This window comes from Crinia signifera, chromosome 2, assembly GCF_055691185.1.
Source record: "Crinia signifera chromosome 2, ASM5569118v1, whole genome shotgun sequence".
Classification (NCBI taxonomy): Eukaryota; Metazoa; Chordata; class Amphibia; order Anura; family Myobatrachidae; genus Crinia; species Crinia signifera.
This window is the reverse complement of record NC_139218.1, coordinates 90902844-90924693: the sequence shown is the minus strand read 5'-3', so window position 1 is coordinate 90924693 and position 21850 is coordinate 90902844.

Here is a 21850-nt window from a genome sequence, read left to right as displayed (position 1 = left end):
TTCTTAAAGAGTGGCCCATTGTGCATGCAAACCAAGCAGGAGTGTGATGACACGATTCACAATGAAACCAGTTCGCATTGCTCTGCCGCTACATTAAAATGTTGCAAATGATGGGGCAAAGCCCTGATGATGCGATCGCTGTGCATATGTAGGAGAATGGCTAGTAATAACTTGCGTTTCCATTTCCAATTTAATTTAATAAATAAATACAAATAAAATCAGTAACAAATAGGAGATATTAGTTTCATATTTGAAAAAAAAAACTTTATTTTATTTAAGATTGCATTGTTTTCCATTGCAACTCCCCATTATCACCATCCCGAGATAGCAGTAGCACTGCGGGGATAGCACTGTACAGCTGTGATCCCTTTTATATGGCTTCAAAATAGATTACATTCAAAAGGTTTCTTGGATTGCCCCTCATTGGCTACTAAACCCAGTGATAGCTCCTCCCACAGGTATTCTTTCATTTACAAGTTAAACCCCTGTCCATTCAAACATCTGTTTTAGCCAGAGACTGGACTTATAAAGCGTTCATAAACAGTCCCCCATAGTCTTTCTCATGTTATACAAGAAGCAATGTACAGTATTAAAAGCCAACAAAAATCAGCATTTAATGTGTTATCAAGATGTGTAACCTTTGCAAAAATACAACCAAGGAAAACTGCTTTATTAGACAAGAACAAAGTTTGGGCCTGATTCAGACCTGTTCACTAGGCTGCATTAAAATGTTTGGAGCATGGCCTAATCGCGGGAGGCGTGACAACCTCCAACGATTAGGTCATGCACCCAAAATGTTTAAGGTGGGTGAAAAAAACCTCTAAAGTCAAGGGGGGAGTGCTCCCCCCTCAGCAGCAGCACACACCTTACAGCATGTGCTGTGCTGAAAGCAGGCTCAGCATGATCTCTTACGCTGTCAGGGAGACGCTCATGCTGAGCCTGCTGTCAGCACAGCACATGCTGTCAGTGTGAGCTGCTGCTGCCTGGGAGGGAGGGAGGAGGAAGGGGGGTCGGACCAGGGCCCCTACCGGGCCCCTCCAGCAAGCCATGGGCCAAGTAATTAGTACCCACTCACCCCCCCCCCCTCTCGGCGGAGCTGTTGACACCATCAAATTACTTTTCTCCCCTTCTTTAATAAAAGTCAGCCTAGACTGACTTTTATTCCAGACTCTATCCACCAAATTAGGAGTGGGTGCTTTCATCATGTGATGTCAGCAGGCATCACCAAGTCTGCGTTTGTAGGGAAATGCCCCCAGCGTTTTTATGGGGCTGCCCATAAAACTCTGGCCCGTTCCCCTGCTACCACACCCTGCAGCCCCCGGGCCTCGGAATTTGCTGAAGCGGTCTTCTCACGGGGTTTGCACATGCGCATAATCGTTCATAGTCTGAATTGGCCCCTTTTTCACAATTAACATTTAATTGAATAGACTATAAGACATGCACCTGTTTAAAAAGTATATGATATTGAGTAATGGCATAAAGATGCTGGTATGGGTGTTTTTGTCTACTCTATTTAGTCTAAATAATGTGTATTTTAATTTGAATCGCATAGAGGTACAGAACTTTTGATCTGCCCTACTGGCAGAAGTTGTAGTTCAAGCAAAGAGATTAATCCGCACAGTCTGTAGCTATAACTGTCAGGTGATTCCTATAGAATAATAATTATTACAAATTCAGTATTTATTATGTAGGGAGGTGCTGCCCAGGAAACGATATCAATGTAACAAAAAGAAAAGAAAAAGAGGGGCACTCAAAACTGACTAGATTTGATAATTAGCATTGTTTGAAAACATATCGAATGTCCATAAAGTGTCCCAAGAAAATGTTAAAACATAATCTTTAATAGATATCCAATAAAAAGAGCTGCAAAATATCTTTAAAAAGGATTGTGAGAAGGTGCAATAATGGCTTTATTTTAACATTTATTGTCACACTTTAACACTCTTTTTATTGGATATCTATTAAAGGTTATATTTTAACATTTTCTTGGGACACTTTATTGACATTCGATATGTTTAAAAAAAATGCTAATTATCAAATCTAGTCAGTTTTGAGTGCCCCTTGTAGGAATCTCTTTTTCTTTTCTTTTTGTTAGAAGTTGTAGTTCCACAGAATCTACAAAGCAACAATTAAATCTCCCCAGAATCTCCCCAGTACAATTAAATTCCAACAAATACATTTATTTTTAGGCTTAACATCTAAATTGTGACTCTTTTCCTGTTTCCAATGATAATCAGAATAAGGAAAATAATGACAAAAACAAACACAAAAGTCATATACTCGGCTACGCAACTGAAATAGAAGTACAGTAAAGCAAAACACAACAACATTTTTACATTAAAACAACCTTCCATCATATGTGGAAATGCAGCATCGTGTGAGAGACTCTCACAGGAAGTCAGAGGGAATGGGAAAAATTACTGCAGACAAAACAAGCCGGTTCATGACAAACCATAACATCTGCTGTAGCAATTACTGTGCAATGAGTTAGTGAGAGATATTGCTATTCTTGGTTACACTACTGTGGTGCAGTTAACACATTGTCATTATTTATTTAATTATGTTCCCACTTGGTTTCCTGTAAAACATAAGTGAAAGAGAAGCAATCCATTAACACAAAACATTTACTGGAGCGTGCTTTCATTTTGTGGGTGGTACATCATCTATATTTGTAAACATTGCAAACATTGCACAAATAACACACATAAATATTTAGTGTCTGATTTCTGATGTCATCACCCAACAAATAAAATATATTAAATCCAATTTAAAATCACCTAATAATTATTGTTTCTGGTATATTCCTTTTGAGAAATGCAACAGACAAAGAAAATGGATAGAACATGTAATTGAAAAAACATTGCAATATGAATTTGGTGTCTGAAAGGGAAAGACAGATGTAAAATACAGCAATGACTGGTTCTTTATATGTGTTGTACTGTAGATTACACATACTAGATGTCAAGTTTCTAGGGTTTTGTGGATTCAGATAAGGACCCATGGAATTATTTTGTATATACAGTACCTGTATTACGATACAGAAGTATCAAGCCTCAATTAGAGTATTTTTCTTGTTTAGTTCCCACAAGTGCCGGGGCTAGCACTCACCAGCACCAAGCCTTCATCACATGGTCGCCAGGTCCCTACTGCCCCTCACGGCACTCTCGGATCTCCTGCTCATTTTGTGAGACGTAACATTGTAAAGAGGAATCTCAGCAAGTGAAGAGAAGAATCTTAGAAAGTGATGCTTTGGCACTAAAAAGATGATAGATGCCTATTGGAGCAATCACAAATTTGTTTTCAACAGCATACACAATTGCAGCCTGGAACATTACCACAGCAGTAGAGACACTGGCCTGTAATGGAACAATGGTGCCGGAGACCCCACAGTGGCTTGGGGGAGCAAGCGCCAGTGGGTCTGTGGGGTGCTTTCCTTGCTTTTTTGCACTACTGCTGTGACCTGTGGCTGCAGCCTGGGCCTGTCACACTGTTTGACAGGCAGCAGCAGCACGTCAGTATGAATCCTGAAGTCCTGGGTGGAACGGCACTCACCTAAGCTTACTGCAACAGAAGCGACAGCCTCCATCCCGGGGTCCCTGCACTAGGTGATAAGCAATATCCCTCCCTCCCTTCAGTACAAAACAGCCGCCAGAAATACTCCATTCAGTGTGCCCAGCTCCATCTCCACCAGGCACTGACTTCCCACTGGCCATGGGCAGCTGTAGTGGTATACATTCACTAGGTTGACTTTATTTAGGTCGTCATGCATTGGGTCAACTAACAGGGCGACAACTGGAATAGGTTGACATGACTACAATCGACAGGGTCGGAAAGTCAACACAAGCATTAGGTCGACAATGGGAAGGTCAACAGTCAAAAAGTTGACATGAGTTTTTCAGAATTCTTTGAGCTGGTGCCGACAGGCAGTATTTCATGATCTACTATCCACTATGGTGTGGTGGGCGAGCGAAGCACCACACTGCATGAACTCTGGTGTCAAAGCTAGGCCGGAATTGCAGTCCCTTCCCTCCTTATTCAAGTTTTCAATATATGTTTAAAAAAATGATAAATCCAAACAGAAATTGTTTCAAGCAAGAGACGTTTTCTACTAGCCATTTTTCTGAAAACCGTTTTAATGCATCTGTAGGCTATTCTATGTGGAATTCACACCATGTGCATTTAATCAGGGAAACTAATAGTTTATGTCCACCAATGGTAGTAAATCTCACCGGAAGCTGAAAAATTAAGAAATACAACAGTGTAGATAATATGATTGGTATTTCTCTCAGTTTTATTTTTATTGACGTAAAACAGCTTAGTATTCACTAAGTCAACCTAAAATTTACATTCACTATGACTTGCCAAACAATGTTATAGTGCAATGAGCATGAATGTGTGATACTGTACTGTACAACTGTTTACAAAATGGACACCTAGTTATTATATATGTTATGGCCGTATGATGGTAAATTGCATTTATGGGACATGGATTCACTGTGGGGCAGGATGGATCCGGCCACACTTAGAAGAAAAGGAAGGTGTGAGGATTCTTAATCGCTGCAGAGTGAAGCAGTCTGGAAGATTCCTGCAATCATGTCAGGTTGTAGCTTTTGTATCAAGTCCTAGTAGGTCAGGCAGCTGCAGTGGCAGTTGAAGAGTTCAGTGTGCTAATAAAGTGTCATTGGGGACCACTAGCTGACAGGAAAGACAATCAAACTCTCTGTGAATTTTACTGGGAATAAGCCAGGTCAGTAAGCCTTGAATCTGAGTAGACTAGGAAGCCTAGGTACATACCTGCAGAGAGAATTTTAAAACTGAGCCTGGGGGCTAAAAGGAATAGCCAGTGAGTTAACAGAGAATGCTCTTATTTTAAAAGCCGCATTATTTGCAACGCAAAACCAACCTGCAGCCTACAACCCACTCTTAGTTAGGCGGGCCCACCATTGGGTTTACTTACATCTCTGAATCAGGCCCATTGATCGGTGGGTTATCTATAAGAATCCAATATTTTTTGTGTGTTTTTTATTTTATTGTTTTTCTTAACACTTCCCTGTTTATTTTATTCAGTACTGTATTTAAGCCAAAATACATTGTTTTCCTTAGTAAGTACAAAATCAGGTGTTCATCTACCTCCAAATGGTGTACTTCCTAAAATGTAGCATCAAAATTACACTTTAACTGCATTTATCACTATCTTTAGTGAGTCTGCATAATATCTATATTTGAAACATTATGTTGGAAAATTGATGCAAACTCACGCACTTGATGATTTTCTAGAAAGATTTTGATGATACAGTAATTGCAGCATTTAGCTGTTCCCATGAAATGCTATGTGTCAATAAGTATTTGGTTATTATTAGGGAAGTGCACCGGCCACTTTTCGGGTTTTGGGTTCTGATTACCTTGAGGTTTTGGGTTCTAATGGGTTTTGGCAAAACACCTCATAAGTGTTTTGTGTTTGGATTTTTTGGGTTTTGGGTTCTGATTTTTTTGTTAAAAAAGCATAAAAACTGCTAAAATCGCAGAATTTGTTTTTTTTTTAGTTTGCTCCTACGCTATATTAACCTCAATAACGTTCATTTCCACTCATTTCCAGTCTATTCTGAACACCTCACAATGGGCCTTATTCTGATCGGTGCGGATATTCCCGCATGCGGACGGACCGCCGATGTTGATCGTCTGCGCATGTGCAGAGGTCACTCTGCGCATGTGCAGGCGATTTCGCCGCACGGATTCTTTATACGCCGCACAGGGGGCGTAGAGGGGCGTGAGGGGCTACTTAGCCTCATTACCCTATGCATACGCCCCGCGTTTCATGGGCGTTCCCATGCAAACGCGGGGCGTATGCATGGTAATGAGGCCGTGACGCGTGGGTACGGGGCGGGCATCTGACATCGCCGGATGTCAGCTGCCCGCCCCCATACATGATTTCACACGGACAAGTGTCCGTGTGGTCTTGTGTTGCGGGACCTGGTGGAGCGTGCGGCCCTGCATTCGATGTTCGGCGACCATCGAATGCAGGGGCTGCTCCCAAGACGGAGGAGGCGTATCCCCGTCCAATTTCATGCGGATCGCCACATATCCGCGTACTGACGGCAGGTGGCGATCCGTATGGAAGGCGGGGATTCGCCTGCACCGTTGCGGCCGCATATTCTGATCGGGCCGCACCGATCAGAATAAGGCCCAATATTGTTTTTAGGGCAAAAGGTTGCATCGAGGTAGCTGGATAACAATATTAAGCCACACAAGTGTGCGGCACAAACACGTGGCTCATGTAAGAGTGGCATTGCAGTGGTAGATATGGCAGTATTAGGCAGTGGGCCCCAGACCAGACAGGTAGATAAGACAGTACTAGGCACAATACAGGTAGATACGTCAGCAATACTAGTATTGTGCACCAGCAGAATTTATAATAATACGCTTTATTATTAGGTACTGCTTGGCAGTGGCACTCAGTGGCACACGTCAGTGCACCAGCAGCATGGAATTATCTTTTACAGTCCCACACAGCACAAGTATTATTTTTTAATTAAATTAAATATAGCAGCCTAGTATGTACTAGGTAGGTACACTAGTTAGGCAGTAGCACTGCCAGTGGCAACAGTGGACTGAGTAACTAAATAATACTGGCAGATTCAGTGCAGGCAGCACCAGTGGACTATATATATATATATATATATATATATATATATATATATATATATATATATATATATATATATATATATATATATATATATATAATATAATTAATTATTTATTAAAATAATATATAATATTACAGCACAGCACCAGAGGTAGGCCCAGCACAGAGGAGTCAGTAGTACTACATGTACACAGTTAGACTCAGAGGTGTAACTATAGCACCGCAGCCCCCGCGGCCGCGGGGGGGGGGGGCGCTGTGCATGTGTGTGCGCCGGGGGGCTGTGGTGCTATAGTTAGCCCCCTCCCGTCCGCCCATCTGCCGCCCGCCAATCCGCCGCCCGCAGCCTTACCTGACTTCACTGGTCCCATCCCGGCTCCCTTGCTGGCTTCATTCTTCTGCTAGTGAGACGGACCACAATAAAATGTCCGCCCCATATAGCAGACAGTTCTCTGAAACTGTCTGCTGTATGGGGGCGGACATTTTGTGTTGGTCCGTCTCACTAGCAGAAGAATGAAGCCAGCAAGGGAGCCGGGACAGGACCAGCAAGACAAGTAAGTTTGCGGGCGGGGGGGGCACCCAATTCATAGTTACGCCACTGGTTAGACTGTTCTAACCAAAGAGGAGAACAGAGTACACAGCAGCACTGAGGGAGACAGCCCCAGCGAATAAAATAATTAATTACAGCACAGCACACCAGAGGTAGACCGCACAGAGGAGACAGTAGTACTACAAGTACACAGTTAGACTACACAGCAGCACTGAGACAGTCCCAGCGAATAAAAAATATTGCATTCAAGGTCAAGCTCAAGCTCAAGTTTAAGCCCCAGCAGCAGCACCAACATACCCTCTCCCAACCCACTACTAGACTGGAGTGAAGATGGCGGGCGCGGCAGCCGCTATTTAAAGCCTCGCGAAATCCGGCGCCGGGAGATGACATTCTGACCATGTGGACGGACCCGAGTCAGGTGGGAATCTCCGAGCGCTGCTCGGAACCGGGCTCGGAATGATGATGTCCGTGGGGGCTCGGATCTCCGGAATCCGAGTCTGCACATCTCTAGTTATTATTATTATTATTATTATTATTATTAATAACAGTCCCTGCCCCAGTGGAGCTTACAATTCATATTCCCTACCACATTCTAGGGTTCATTTTTTTAGAAGCCAATTGACCTACCAGTATATTTTTGGATTGTGGGAGGAAACCAGAGTACCTAGAGGAAACCCATGGAAGTACGGGGAAAATATACAAACTCCGCATAGTTAGGACCATGGTGGGAATGGAACCCATGACCTCGGTGCTGTGAGGTAGTAATGCTAACCATTACACCATCTGTGGTTGTCCCTTGCTTGTCGTTTGGCGGTGTGGCGGGTGGCGCTGACCTATTCGCTAGGCTGCGAGTATACGCAGAAAAAATGAACAGGTCTGAATCAGGCCCCATGTGATAATAGCAGGATGTAGAGAAAATAATAATACTGTCCAGTAGTAGAGAGCAGCAACAACCGAGGGCCTAATTCAGATCTGGTGGTAGCTGCTATCACTGCGAGCATTTAAATAGCAAAGTTAGGTTGCACAAACAATGCTAAGGGCAGATAGAAAACAGCGGCCAGTGATCACAGGTGTTTGGAGCCTGTGATCGCATAGAGTGTTCGCGCATGTGCACTGCATCCTCCGCTGATCGCCAGGGCTGCGAAATCAAAGCCCTGCGAGCAGGGCTAAATCTGGCCTATACTATCAATCTGTTTGCATGAGTTGATCTTTAGCTACGGAAAGCTAATTTTATTTTGTTATTCTATATTTATATATCTGAACAGTGTGGAGGAACCAGTGATTTCTGTCTTTGTATTTGTTCATCTAGATACTGTAGCTTTTATTAAGGACAGCTGAGGGAAGGGAGAGAAGTGAAGCATCTATTTTTTTTCCCCAGAGAAATATAAGGGACAATATCTTGATGGCTCAATGTGACACATGTGGACCTGTGTCCCATACTGTAACTATAGGATAAGGCCTGCCAGCTATCGCTATAATATGGATCAGGCTTACCTGCTTCTGCATCTGGCAGAAGATGGATCTCTGGTACATTAAATTTTCTTCTAGATCATCAACTCTGGTAGCACAATCATCTACAGTCTTTCACTTGGGTCAATGTTCCGCGCATTGCACCAGTGGGTGAACGTGTGTCCACACCTGAAGAAGGTAAGGAAAACCTCTGCTGTGATAGCTCATTATAACGGGATGCGGTCATTTGGTCTACAGCATGATGGTCGACAGTCATTAGGTTGACACCATTAGTTTGACATGGGAAACGGTCGACATGGGTCTAGGTCCACATAGGAAAAGGTCGACATGGTTGTAGGTCGAAAGGTCATTTGACATGGGGTTTTTCACTGTTTTTTGAACAGACATGTGCCGACATGCGGTATTTCATGCCCTACCATCCACTAGGGCGCCGTGGGAGAATAAAATAGTGTGCCGAGCGCAGTGAGGCACCCTCCCTGACGCATCGCGAGCGCAGCGAGCAAGGGGATGCTGTGCGAGGGGATGCGGCGCTCTTGAAACTGTATCCATGTCGACTGTGTTGACATTCAGGTAAAAAAAAGTGAAAAACCCCATGTCGACCTTTTGACTGTTGACAAAGACATTGTCGAACTAACAACCTGTCAAACTAACGACCTGTCGAACTAATGACCTTTCGACTGAGAACCAAATCAACCTTTTCCCATGTCGACCTAGACCCATGTCGACCTTTTCCCATGGCAACCTAATGGTGTCGACCATCATGCTGTAGACCAAATGATCCCAAACCATTATCACATGGGCTTTTGCATGAACATAGTGGAAAGCAAATTGCTATAGATGGGTGTAATTAATTTCAAACAAAATGAACTTTGGGATTTTACCCAGGAAAATGTCATTTAAATATTTTGTTTAGACGTAGGATCTAATCAATGCAATTTTCCAGTTTATGAAACTGCTAATGTTATCAAGTGCTTATGCCACCGAAATATGAAAAGAGACAACAGAGCCACCTCATTCACAGTTGCATACTTATTAAAGCAAAAACATCCATGACACCTGCATTTTTTGTTTCCCTCCCCATTAACACCTCCGGTACTCTTTACCTAGAACGGCGCCCATCGCGACCATCGCGACCATCGAATGCACTAAAAAACGGGTGCGATGCGATGCCCGCGATGGCCGCGATTTCCCATAGGGATCAATGTTAAAAGTGAGATTGGATGCGATTTTAGTGTTCAATGCCTCAATGCCCGCGATTTTTACATAGGAAACAATGTTAAATGGGCCACAGAGCCCAAACAGTCACCGTGAAGTCTGAAATGGCCACCACAATTGTTAACGCCACCCCACGATCAACGTCAACCCGAAGCGTGGCGAGCGCAGCGAGCCCGCGAGGGGCGGCGGTACGCGTCCTCCGACCTTTTCATACCCCCACTATCCACGTCGGCGTGGAGTTGAGAATAGAATAGTGTGGCGAGCGCAGCAAGCCACCGAGCCCGAAGCGTGGCGAGCGCACGCGGATACCTTCACAGTTATACGCGTCCCCTCGCGGGCTTCCCAGGTGTCCATGGCGACGCGGACACCTGTGAAGCCCGCGAAGGGACGCGTTTACCTGTGAAGGTATCCGCTGCGCTCGCCACGCTTTGGGCTCGGTGGTTCGCTGCGCTCGCCACACTATTCTATTCTCAACTCCACGCCGACGTGGATAGTGGGGGTATGAAAAGGTCGGAGGACGCGTACCGCCACGCTTCAGGTTGACGTTGATCGTGGGGTGGCGTTAACAATTGTGGGGGCCATTTCACAGTTCAAGGGCACTATTAGGGCTCTGTGGCCCATTTAACATTGTTTCCTATGGCCAAATCGCGGGCATTGAGGCATTTAACAGTAAAATCGCGTCCAATCACAGTTTTAACATTGATCCCTATGGGAAAATCGCGGGCATCGCGGGCATCGCGTCGCACCCGTTTTTAATGTACCCGCGATGCCCGCGATGCCCGCGATTTTTTACCCCCGACGCCCGCGATGCCAATCGCGGGCGCCGTTCTAGGTAAAGAGTACCACACCTCCAAATGTTCACTTCCTGCCAATCACTTCTCCTAGAAATCCTCAAAGTGAGCTTTATCATTGCGGTACTTTGACCCACGTGCATTGCAGCATATCTGTTGATAATCACTTTATCGCATGAACATTGGCCATTGCCAAATATTAATTAGGCCCATAGTTCTAAAACAGTCAATTTGCAGAATCATTTTACACAGCTGTAAAAATTCTATATAAATGTTAAGCTCTTTACCTTAAGTTAACGCAAAGACACAGGGGTGTAGGGAGGGTCGAGCCGGCAGAGCACAAGCTCAGGGCGCCGAGACATCAAAGGGCGTCAGAGCCATGCAGCCCGCTCCCCCACTCCCTCCCCTGCCCGCTCCCTGCTCTGCCAGGCTGAGCTCAGCTGCCGCCCTTTCTGCCACTATTAAGTCTCCCGCTGGACCGCTAGCCAATAGGCGCTTGCGGTCCAGCAGCCAATCAGAAGCAGCATTGACGGCTGCTAGACCGCAAGCACCTATTGCCTGGCGGTCTAGCGGGAGACTTAATTGAAAATAGCTGTGGACACGGGCAGCTCAAACGGGTAGAGCAGGGAGTGGGAGGGGGTCCCCCTTGGCAACGAGCAAATTAAGTCCCCCTTGGCAACAAGCAAATTAAGTACCCATTGGCAACGAGCAAATTAAGCCCCCCTTGGCAATGAGCAAATTATTTCCCACTTGGCAACGAGCAAATTTAGTCCCCCTTGGCAATGAGCAAATTTAGTCCCTCTTGGCAACAAGCAATTTTAGTCCTTCTTTGGTAATAAGCAATTTTGGTCCCCCTTGGCAAAGAGCAAATTTAGTCCCCCTTGGCAACAAGCAAATTTAGTCCCCCTTGGCAACGAATAATTTTCGTCCCCCTTGGCAATGAGCAATTTTATTCCCCCTTGGCAACCAGCAATTTCAGTCCCCCTTGGCAACAAGCTATTTCAGTCCCCCTTGGCAACAAGCATGAAGCCCCTTGGCATCAAGCATGAAGCCCCTGGCATCAAGCAGGAAGTTCCTAGCAATGAGCATGTGGGTAAGTGGCACTTATATGTCAGATGTGTAATGGGCATTATGGATTGTTATATAGTATGTAATGTGCATTACGGTTTTTTGTATAGTATGTAATGGGCATCATGTGTGACCTTGTATGTGTAATTGGCATTTCGGCATGTGGCTTTATGTGTAATGGGCAGTATAGTTTGTTATATAGTACATAATTGGCATTAAGGTTTGTTATATAGTATGTAATGGGTATCAGGTGTGGGGCATGTGGCTTTATGTGTAATGGGTATTACAAAGTTTGGTAAAATGTCCAATGCTATAATTATGTGTGGATAGCGCACTCAGGGTAGGTGTTGTGCAGGGGTAAGGGGAGGTAGGATGGGATGGGGTTAAGGAGGGATGGGATGGGAAGGGAGAAAGGGGGATGTGTGAATGATGAGTCTCTACTCAGATGTAGTGAAAAGCCAGAGCTTTTATTGATAATGAAAATAAGTATTATAATGAGGAAAAGGAGGGAGGACACCCTAATCCCCAAAAGGGCTCCTCACAGGCACAGTCAGGGTCATCCAGTGACTTTTTATTTTCTATTTTTTATTTCTATTTTTATTTATTTATTTTCATCCTACCTCCCCTTATTGGTAGAGTGCAATATAACCTGTTCATCTAAAATGTGCAATGGGCATTACGGTGTGTGGTATAATGGTAGGCTGCGCCCCCTCTTTGTTGCGCAAGAGCCCCGCCTACTACAAATTGGGGGGCGTGCAAAACATGCCTTTGCTCCGGGTACCATGGCACCTAGCTACACCACTGCAAAGACATGCCGATTCATTAATGCTACCTGAAGAAAGTGCAACAAATGAAATAATGAAACAGTAACAACTTAATTTGTGGCTACAGCTAAACACATAAAACACTTATAGTAGAAATAGAAGTAAGAGCACATACAGTAATTGTTTTGCTTATCTCAGAAAAGAAACATTTATTTGAGTTATTTTCACATTAACCCTTTTGCCACAGCTTGAGGTAGAACGGGTCATTCCAGGCTGAACTCATATCATGTGCATTTCATCAGAGCCTAAGAGGGCTGTCTATCGAAGGGTGTAAATCTACTCAAAGGCTTAAAAATGAAGATGTACTGCTCCACAGATAATCTTATGGCTGCCATTTCCTTCTAGTTTTGCTCAGCAAAAAAAGCATATTTTAAGGCATGACCAATTTCAAAGTGAGGAATCATATTGTGCAGATCTGTAAAATATTAACAAAAAGAAGCAATGCATAAAGCATTCAGAAGATGAAAACGTAACATAAAAATTACAGCCTGTCAAAAGATACTAATAAGTTAGTGGTGTTCCTGGAGGTTAACAGAACTGATAGAATTTGTGAATTCTCCTGAGTTTAATTTCATCTGGAATCAATTGCAATATGAATTGTAGGCTATGTGCCTTATAGGAGGTATTGTTTCATCTGATTTGTTTGAACAGTGTTGGTGCTTGACTAATATTATGCAGGCATTCAGGAGATGGATCAATATGGGCTGAGAGGTAATGTTCTCCTACCATGCATGTTCAATTAGAAGTGGTTCTACATTATAAATAAACAATATCTTAAATGATCAGAAACTATTTTTGCATTATTATGTAGAGGCAGCTGTATATACGAACCCCACAGTGCGGTGTATTTTCTGATTATTCTCTTTGCCTCTATCAGATAATAGCCATTCTGTATGTATAGCTAGTGCTACTATATAATGAGAAGGTAAACAATAGCTGTACATGGTCATACCTAATACCCCTTTCACATTGCAACTAATTACCGGGTACAAGCCGCTTTGACCCGTTAATTAGTGCAATGTGAAAGGGGTTACCGTGTCCCTAAAATGGGTAGCAACGCAGCAATGTGAACCGGTTTGTTGCCGTGTTGCTTGGAGGTGTGAAAGGGTTAAATGGATCGAGCGACCCATTTCCCATTCACTCTATGAAGGAGGCAACACTTGGAGCAGCGCCAGTTCTAAGTGCTGCCTCCTCCCCCGCCTCTGGTGACGCGCTGACTCCCCGCCGCGCCCCCGATGACATCAGGGCATTATTGCCGGTTCGCTGTGTGGATATGAACATCCCAAAATGAAGGTTCCTGCTGGTACTGACCCGTTTCAAAATCCCGGTGTGAACCTTCATTTTGCTATGTGAAAGCAGCATAACCTGGATTAACATGCCAAACTGCCTTTTATTCTCTCTAATTTTTATGTTGTTATAAAATGTACATTGTATGCTATCTTTAGCCCCTGTTTTAGGCTATTTTTTATTTTAGTTATTATTTTTATATTATTTGTTGCCTGGGGTATTCAATTAGGTGTGAGTTTTCAGAATATCTCACATCTGTTAGTTTTTTTCTTGCACAGATAACATTTTTGGCCAAATGTAATAGTGGCCTTGCAGGATCTCTTAACAATGTTTTACAAAATAAATGGCACAGATTATATTTTCTAAAGATCTAGCAGTTGTCTCCAGGTTTGCCTGAGTTTGGTTTCCATCCCCCTCTTACTCCATCCTTCTCTTTCCATGCTGTCTCTTCCACATTGCTCTTTCTGCATTTGTCTATTTCTCTTTGTCTGTCTGACACTTCTCACCTCTTCTTTTCTCCAGTATTTTGTCTTGTTCTATTCCCCACTGTCTTTTTCTCAGGCTAGTGGCTACCCACTCTATATATAGTTTCTGCTCAGGTCCCAACTGTCCCTCCATCTTCTTCCGTCTTCTTCAATTCTTTTTACTATCTGCCAGTCTCAGTACTTCGACCTCTACTGGCCTGTGTTAGGGGTAGATGTTTGAAGCAGTGATAAGGCACCCACAGTGGCATGGCACCCCCCCCCCCCCCCGCACCGGCACAACGCCCCCCCCCCCCCCCCCACCCGGCGGCCCCTAGCCAGGCAGGCACAATACACAGTGCAGCCTGCAGAGTGCCGAGCCTAGGATGCAGATGGGCTTGGCGCTCTGCAGGCTGCACTATGCAGTGTGCGCTCCTGACCGCCCATGAAGGAGGGAGATGCCGTGCCACCGCAGCTGGTTGTTGCTGGTAAGTAATGGTAATTGGGGGGGGGGTAGTGGGAGGCGGGGTGCATGCATGCGGGTTGGTGCGCACGGGGGGTGGTGTGCCGCTGGGGCCCAGACTGAAGGTCAGTCCTGGGCCCCAACATTTCTAGTGGTGGCCCTGCATTTACTACAGCTTCTAAAAATAAGAGGTGATGTTGCCCATAGCAACCAATCAATTTCTGTCTATTATTTATCTAATGCATCCTAGAAAATAATTTACCCATCTTGGCTATTTTAGTGAAACAGGCAATTTTTCAGACTAGAATAAAGCTGATACCTGAGGTATATCATTACAATGCTCAGTCTTGGGGGCCAAGAAGTCCCTCCATTGATCATATGTTCTGTATGTATGATCACTCTGCTTTATATGTTCTGTATGTATGATCACTTGTTCAACTGCTCTTACGACCTGCATAGGATCAGATCGGATTCGGCATGAAAAGCCGGCGGTCGGGATCCCGGCGATCAAAATCCCGACGCCGGAATCCCGAACGCCGAAATCCCGACAAGGGGAGGACGTGGATCGACCCCCCTTGCGGGCTCGCTGCGCTCGCTGCGCTCGCCACGCAGCGGGCCCGGTGCCTCGCTATGCTCGTCACACTAATTTATTCTCCCTCCGAGGGTGTCGTGGACTCCGGCGTCAGGATTTTGAATGCCGGGATCCCGACCGCCGGGATTTAAACTGCATCCCGATCAGATCATATGCAAGTCATTCTAGTGTATAGCTAGCTTTATTATGTAGGGCCTGATTTAGCTTGGATCAGATATGCTAAGCTGCTACACACACACACACACACACACACACACACACAAAGCGATTTGTGCTTCATTTCTAAGCATTATATTCAGATTGTTTAGAAATAGGGCTTAAATCTCTCCTTGTGTATGCCCCATAAGCTTAACCTCAATCAGGCTTGCAGTCGCAGGCTGGCTTTGCAAAGCTATGGAAACTGCACCATTGACCCCTAAACCTCTTCATGAATACTGTATCATTAAAAACAGTGGGGAGTCAGTAAAATTCAGAAACAAAGCGGAGACATTTTAAATTTGCTGTTTCAGATTTGCACGTACAGTATCTGTGATTTTTCACCCTGCACATGAGTCAGATACATGCATCTATGTAGATATGTGTGCTAGTCAGATTTGTATTAACAGGGCCACACCTCCTCTTGAAACTATGAGACTAATTCTGACTTGATTGCTGGGAAAAATTATGTGCACTGCAGGTGGGGAAAATGTAACATGTGCAGAAGGAGTTAGATTTGGGTGAGGTGTGTTCAAACTGAAATCTAAGAAGCCTGTAACAAAAAAGCACAGAAACAAAATACCTCACCCAAATCAAACTCTCTCTGCACTAGTTACTTCTGCCCCACCTGCAGTGCAGCATGGTTTTCCCAATTTTAATAACAAATTTGTCCTGCGATCAGGTTTGAATTAGACCCTATGGGTAAAACTAGGCAGCAACAGGGCATTCAAATGTAAGATAAGTGCCGTGAGCATGTAGAGGTGAGTGTACCATACAGAGATCCCGCTGATTTCATGTGTTTGTTCTCACCAGAATATAACTGGTGCAAATGTGTGCTGGTAATGATGATAGCTAAATATGTGTCTGCTGTATCATAGCACTTTGTATACATTCTCATTTGCACATGTACGTACAAGTGTTGCACATCAAATTGATAAGTGTATTGTAACAGTAATAATTTTGTAAGGGGTAGGTAGAGGGAGGGTAAGAATACTTAATAGGGATGTGCGCCGGCCACTTTTAGTGTTTCGTGAAACGTGTTTAAGAGGTGCAATATTGAATTCCCACCCTTATGTTGTGTAAATAGGACATGCACACTGTCTATAACATACAGATGGGGCAGGACTCATCCTTGCAGGGGATGGCGATGGCGACGCCAGCCGCCATCCCCCGCCAGCCGCCATCTGTACAGCGAGAAGGGGACGCGCGCGTACGCGATGCACGCGTGTCCTCTTCCGATCGATTCCCCCAGGTCACCGCCGGCTTGCTGGGACCCGGGATCCCCGCCGCCTCCCCGCACACCCCCTTAACCCTGTCCGTCTCCCATAGGCGGAGACGGACAGGGTTCCCGTCGCACCGCCGACGGAAACTGAGACACGCGTGCGTATGAGACGCACGCGCGTCTCAATCAGATGGTAAGCCGGGCTGCTGGCAGATCGCCAGCGGTGACGTTTTGGCGATTCGCCAGCAAAGAAGAGCCCGTCCCCATCTGTACCAATCATTTCAGTGACAGGCGACTGTGGCTGAAATTATTGGTTTGTTTGTGTCCCCACAAAAAAAGAAGCAATTCATCTCTCCCTGTACAAACCAGCTCTACAGAGGCAAGATGTCATCCTCATCCTCCGATACCTCATACCCTTCAGTGTGTACTTCCTCATCCTCACAGATTATCAATTCATCACCGCTGGACCCCAAAATCACAAGTCCCTCTGTAGTCTCTGGAGGCAAGTCCTGGTCTTCATTGAAGACTTGATAATTCCTTTGATGAAGATCATCTTCACATTTTGTGGAAACAACCTCCTTCTTCGCTTGCTGACCAGGTTCCCGGCTGCACTAAAAACTCTTTTGGAGTACGCACTGGAGGGGGGACAACTCAGGGGCTCTAAACTGCCTTTTTTCCTGCCAGTACAGGTACTGGCTGTCTGACATGTCTACTTGGATGCTGTCACCAAAGTAACCAAAGTAATCCTCCACCATTTTATCAATGGTGACAGCATAGTATGCAGTGACAGTAGACATATCAGCAATCATTGGCAGGTCCTTCAGTCCTGTCCAAATTCAATACTGCCTGCCCTGCATCACCCACCCAGATATCCGGCAACCGATACTTCCATCAAAGAGACCCAGACTGTCCAACATCTAAGACTGTATACTCCACAAGCTCCACAGTCTCTCTGGAGGCTGCCAATAATCTCCAGACAACTCCCGTTTTTGCGTATAGCAGCTTACCTGCTGAGAGTGTTCTAATCAATGGGACACAGACCAGACAGTATCATCTGAGTAGAAAACCTGATCAGGCTACCACTCACGTCTTCACCATCTCAATTCCCCACAAACGGAGCAACTTAGGCCGAGTCAGGGAAAGAAGCACGGTCATCTCAAAACAAAAATCCTAAAATAATCCCAAAAGGGTGTAAACATTATTTTTAAACACTATTTTTCCTAACAGGTACCACTCTTTATATATATTTTTACACTTTAATATTTACTATTTCCTTAGCGCTCTTTTACAATATATAAATTAAATTTGAGCTGTTTCCTCACAGCCACAGTCGTGGGAGAAAATGAAGGAGGAGCTGTTGCCATATCTCGGTCCACTTCAGATGACAATCTACTGACCAGCAGGTCTTTGCACCACTGTAGACTTGTGTCCACCAGAAACAGAGACACAACATATGCTTTAAACTGAGGATCGAGCATGGTGACCAGAATGTATTCTCTGACTTTAATAGACTGACCACCCTCATATCCTATAGGAAAAAAGGGGAGAAAAAGTACTCTCCTTTGTTTGGGGGCACGCTTATGTTACATAAGTTGTCACATAAGCGTGCCCCCAAACAAAGGAGAGTACTTTTTCTCCCCTTTTTTCCTATATTGTACGTTTCTTACTCTCAGGGGTGCACCTCCACATGAGTGATCAACTGTGTAATTTTTTCGCATTGTGGATCTAAAATTTGACACATTTACCATTATCATATTCTATCTCAAATTGCAAGGTGTAACTTGTGCGTGGGTTTACTCCTTTACTCTCCAGCTGCATCTGCAACAGCCTTATCAGGGAATGACCGGACTCAAGTTGGCAGTGTTGAAACTGACTTCACTTGTGGCAAGTTCAAATGACTGAGTCAGGTGCATCCCCACTCCTTTGCCTACATCATAGGTGGCTGTGTATGCTTGAATGGCCTTTTGCTGCTCCTCCATCCTCTGCAGCATATAGAGGGTGGAGTTCAAGCACATCACAACCTCTTGTTTGAGGTGATGGCAGGGCAGGTTTAGGAGTTTTTGACGTCGCTCCAGCCTTCAGCAGGCAGTGGCACAATGGCAAAAAATTTTCCCCAATTTTGCGGCCCGCCACAAGCATCTCCTGCATGCTCCTGTCACTTTTAAGGAAATGCTGCTCCACCAAATTGTGTGGGCAAAACATGGCACATGTTGAAATTGCACATATGTAATGCCCACAGAATGTTACTATCATTGTGCAATACCACAAATCCCCAGGAGAGTCTAAGTGGGGTAAGCCACTGCAAGATGCTTTCCCTCAGTTTCTCTAAGAGGTTGTCAGCATTGTGCATCTTACTGAAACCAGTGATACACAGCATAGCCGGCCTTGGAAGGAGCTGACATCCCTGCGGAGGGCGATGCTTTTACCCAATGGGCTGTCACAGTCATATAGTTCTTAATTTGCTCTGAAACACTTGTCCACATGTCCGTGGTTAAGTGAACAGTGGGTACAACCGCATTTTTCAGGGCACTGAGGACATTTTATCGGACATATCTGTACATCCTGAGTATCACCTGCCTAGTGAAGTGGAATCTAGATGGGATTAGGTACCGGGGACACAATACCTCCATCAATCATCTAAATCCCACTCCAATGATGGCGGACACCAGATGCATGTCTAACACCAACATAGCTGTCAAGGCCACAGTTATCCGCTTTGCCATAGAATGACTGCTGTCGTACTTCGTCCTCATCGCAAACAACTGTTGGACAGTCAATTGCTTAGTGCTAGATGTAGCTGTGTTATGACTTCCCATCTGGAATGATGAACAACTCACAGCAGCAACAGCAGCAGTGGCAGCAGTTGGTGCAGCACTGTAGGATACTCCTGACGAATTCCGGATAGAAGACGAGTCAGTCATGCTGGTGACATGGCCTGCAGAACTACCTCCAATTCGGATTGAGGAGGAAATGGATGAGGAGTGACTTGCTGGTGTGGTTTTCAGGCACTTGGATACAACAGGATCAAGGGGTTTAGATGTCCCTGGACTGCTTAAGGTCCTAGCCACAGTTTCTGAACTAAACAGTGACATATGAATGAACTTCAGGTGACACATAAGCGAGGATGTCCCTAGGTGACCAACGTCCCTACCCCTGCGTATTGCAGCTTTACATAAGCTACATATGGTGAGACAATTGTTGTCTGGCTCTGGATAAAAAATAATTCCAGCCCAAAGAGGTGGATTTTTTGGTTTTCTGCCCAGGCATGGCGATGGTCTTTTGCATCCCACGGACAACAACTGTCTTGCCCGGTACCTCATTTAAGCACACCACATCACCATCAGTAGCGTCCTCCTTGTCAACTTCATCCTCAGTGCCAGCTAAATTAACCCCTTCAGTGGTGTTCTTTTTAGGGAGTGCTCCCCACTGGGCGAGTTTTTTCTGGGGAGTGCCCCCTTAAAGAAAACCCGCCGCTGTGTCCCCGGGTCTGGGCAGCGCCGCTATACCGTCAATCAGCCATTGCCCAGCCCTGTTCCCCGGCACCCCGTCCCTGCATGCAGCTACCTGGCTTGTCATAAGCCGGCAACGCAGGCTGCAATAGAACAGCCGGGGCGGGGTGAGCCGGAGGCGCAGCGTTGGAGAAGGAGCCCGGCTCTAAACACTGGCAATCCCGAGAATTTTCCAGGCTTGCCAGCCTGGGCATTAAGGCATAGCCCGTAAATTCTCATGATTACCAGTGAAGGGGTTAATATTCTCCTTTTAGTGTCCAAAAATGACATCTTCAATCTCAAAATCAGGAACTGGACTGTGGGTGATCCTTTCAAAATATGTATAGGGCATGCTGCAAATGGTAGAAGGAGCCACCCCTTCCTGTACAGTGATGGCATCGCAACCACCAACACTCTTGGACTTTCCTTGGGGATTTGTGATACCATGTCTTTAGAAGGCACTGTAGTTTGCTGTGTGTATGATGACATCTTAACTCTCTTAACTTTTCTAGTGGGGGGAGGAGGAGGGCTTCGATCGTCATGTGAAGCTGAACCACTATCCCTGAACATAGGCCAGGGCCTTAGCTGATCCTTGCTACTCCGTGTCATAAATAGCATATTGGCAAGCTTACGTTTCTCTTTAAACAATTTACATTTATTGTTTTTCTTCATGTTACTGAACTTTGGCATTTTGGATTTTACATGCCCTCTACGAAGACATTGGGCATCAGCCTTGGCAGACGACGTTGATGGCATTTCATGTTCTATGTCATGACTAGCACTAGGAGGAAGTGGTACTCCAAATTTTTGTTCTCAATTATCTTTCTGGAGTTATTATAATATGTGTCACAGGAGAGTGTACCCCTAAACCACACACATACGACAAAGCCTGAAAAAATTAGACAGAATAAAATAACCCTTTTATTTTGGGGTTATTTATTATATGTGGCACAGGAAAGTGTATCACACACGGCAAAGCCTGAAAAAATTTAATGGATTTAAATAACCTTTTTATTTTGGGGTTATTTATATGTGGAAGTGGATGAGGGTACCAAACACCCACGGCAAAGCCTGAAAAAATTAGATGGATTAAACTAACCCTTTTATGTTGGGGTTATTTATTATATGCGGGTGGTACAGGAGGAGGGTACCAAACACACACAACAAAGCATGAAAAAATTAGACAGATTAAAATAAGCCTTTTATTTTGGGGTTACATATATGTGGCACTGGAGGAGGGTATCACACTCACACCCGGCAAAGCCTGAAAAAAAATAGATGGATTCATTTAAAATAACCTTTTTTTTTAGAGTGTACACTGGACTGTCACTGGACTTAACAGCAGGACACCACAACTGTGACCAGGTCACCACCATGCCAGCTTTCCAGAGAGACACACAAAGACACAACCTCTCTCAACCCTCTCCTATGCCGGAGTGAAGATGGTGGTGGTGTCAGGGACTTTCATATATAGAGTTCGGATCTCACGAGAATCAGACGCCGGAATGATGACATTTTGCCTCGCTCTGTGAGCCAAGCTTATCGGGAATTACCGAACAGTGCTCTGATCTCAGTTTGGAT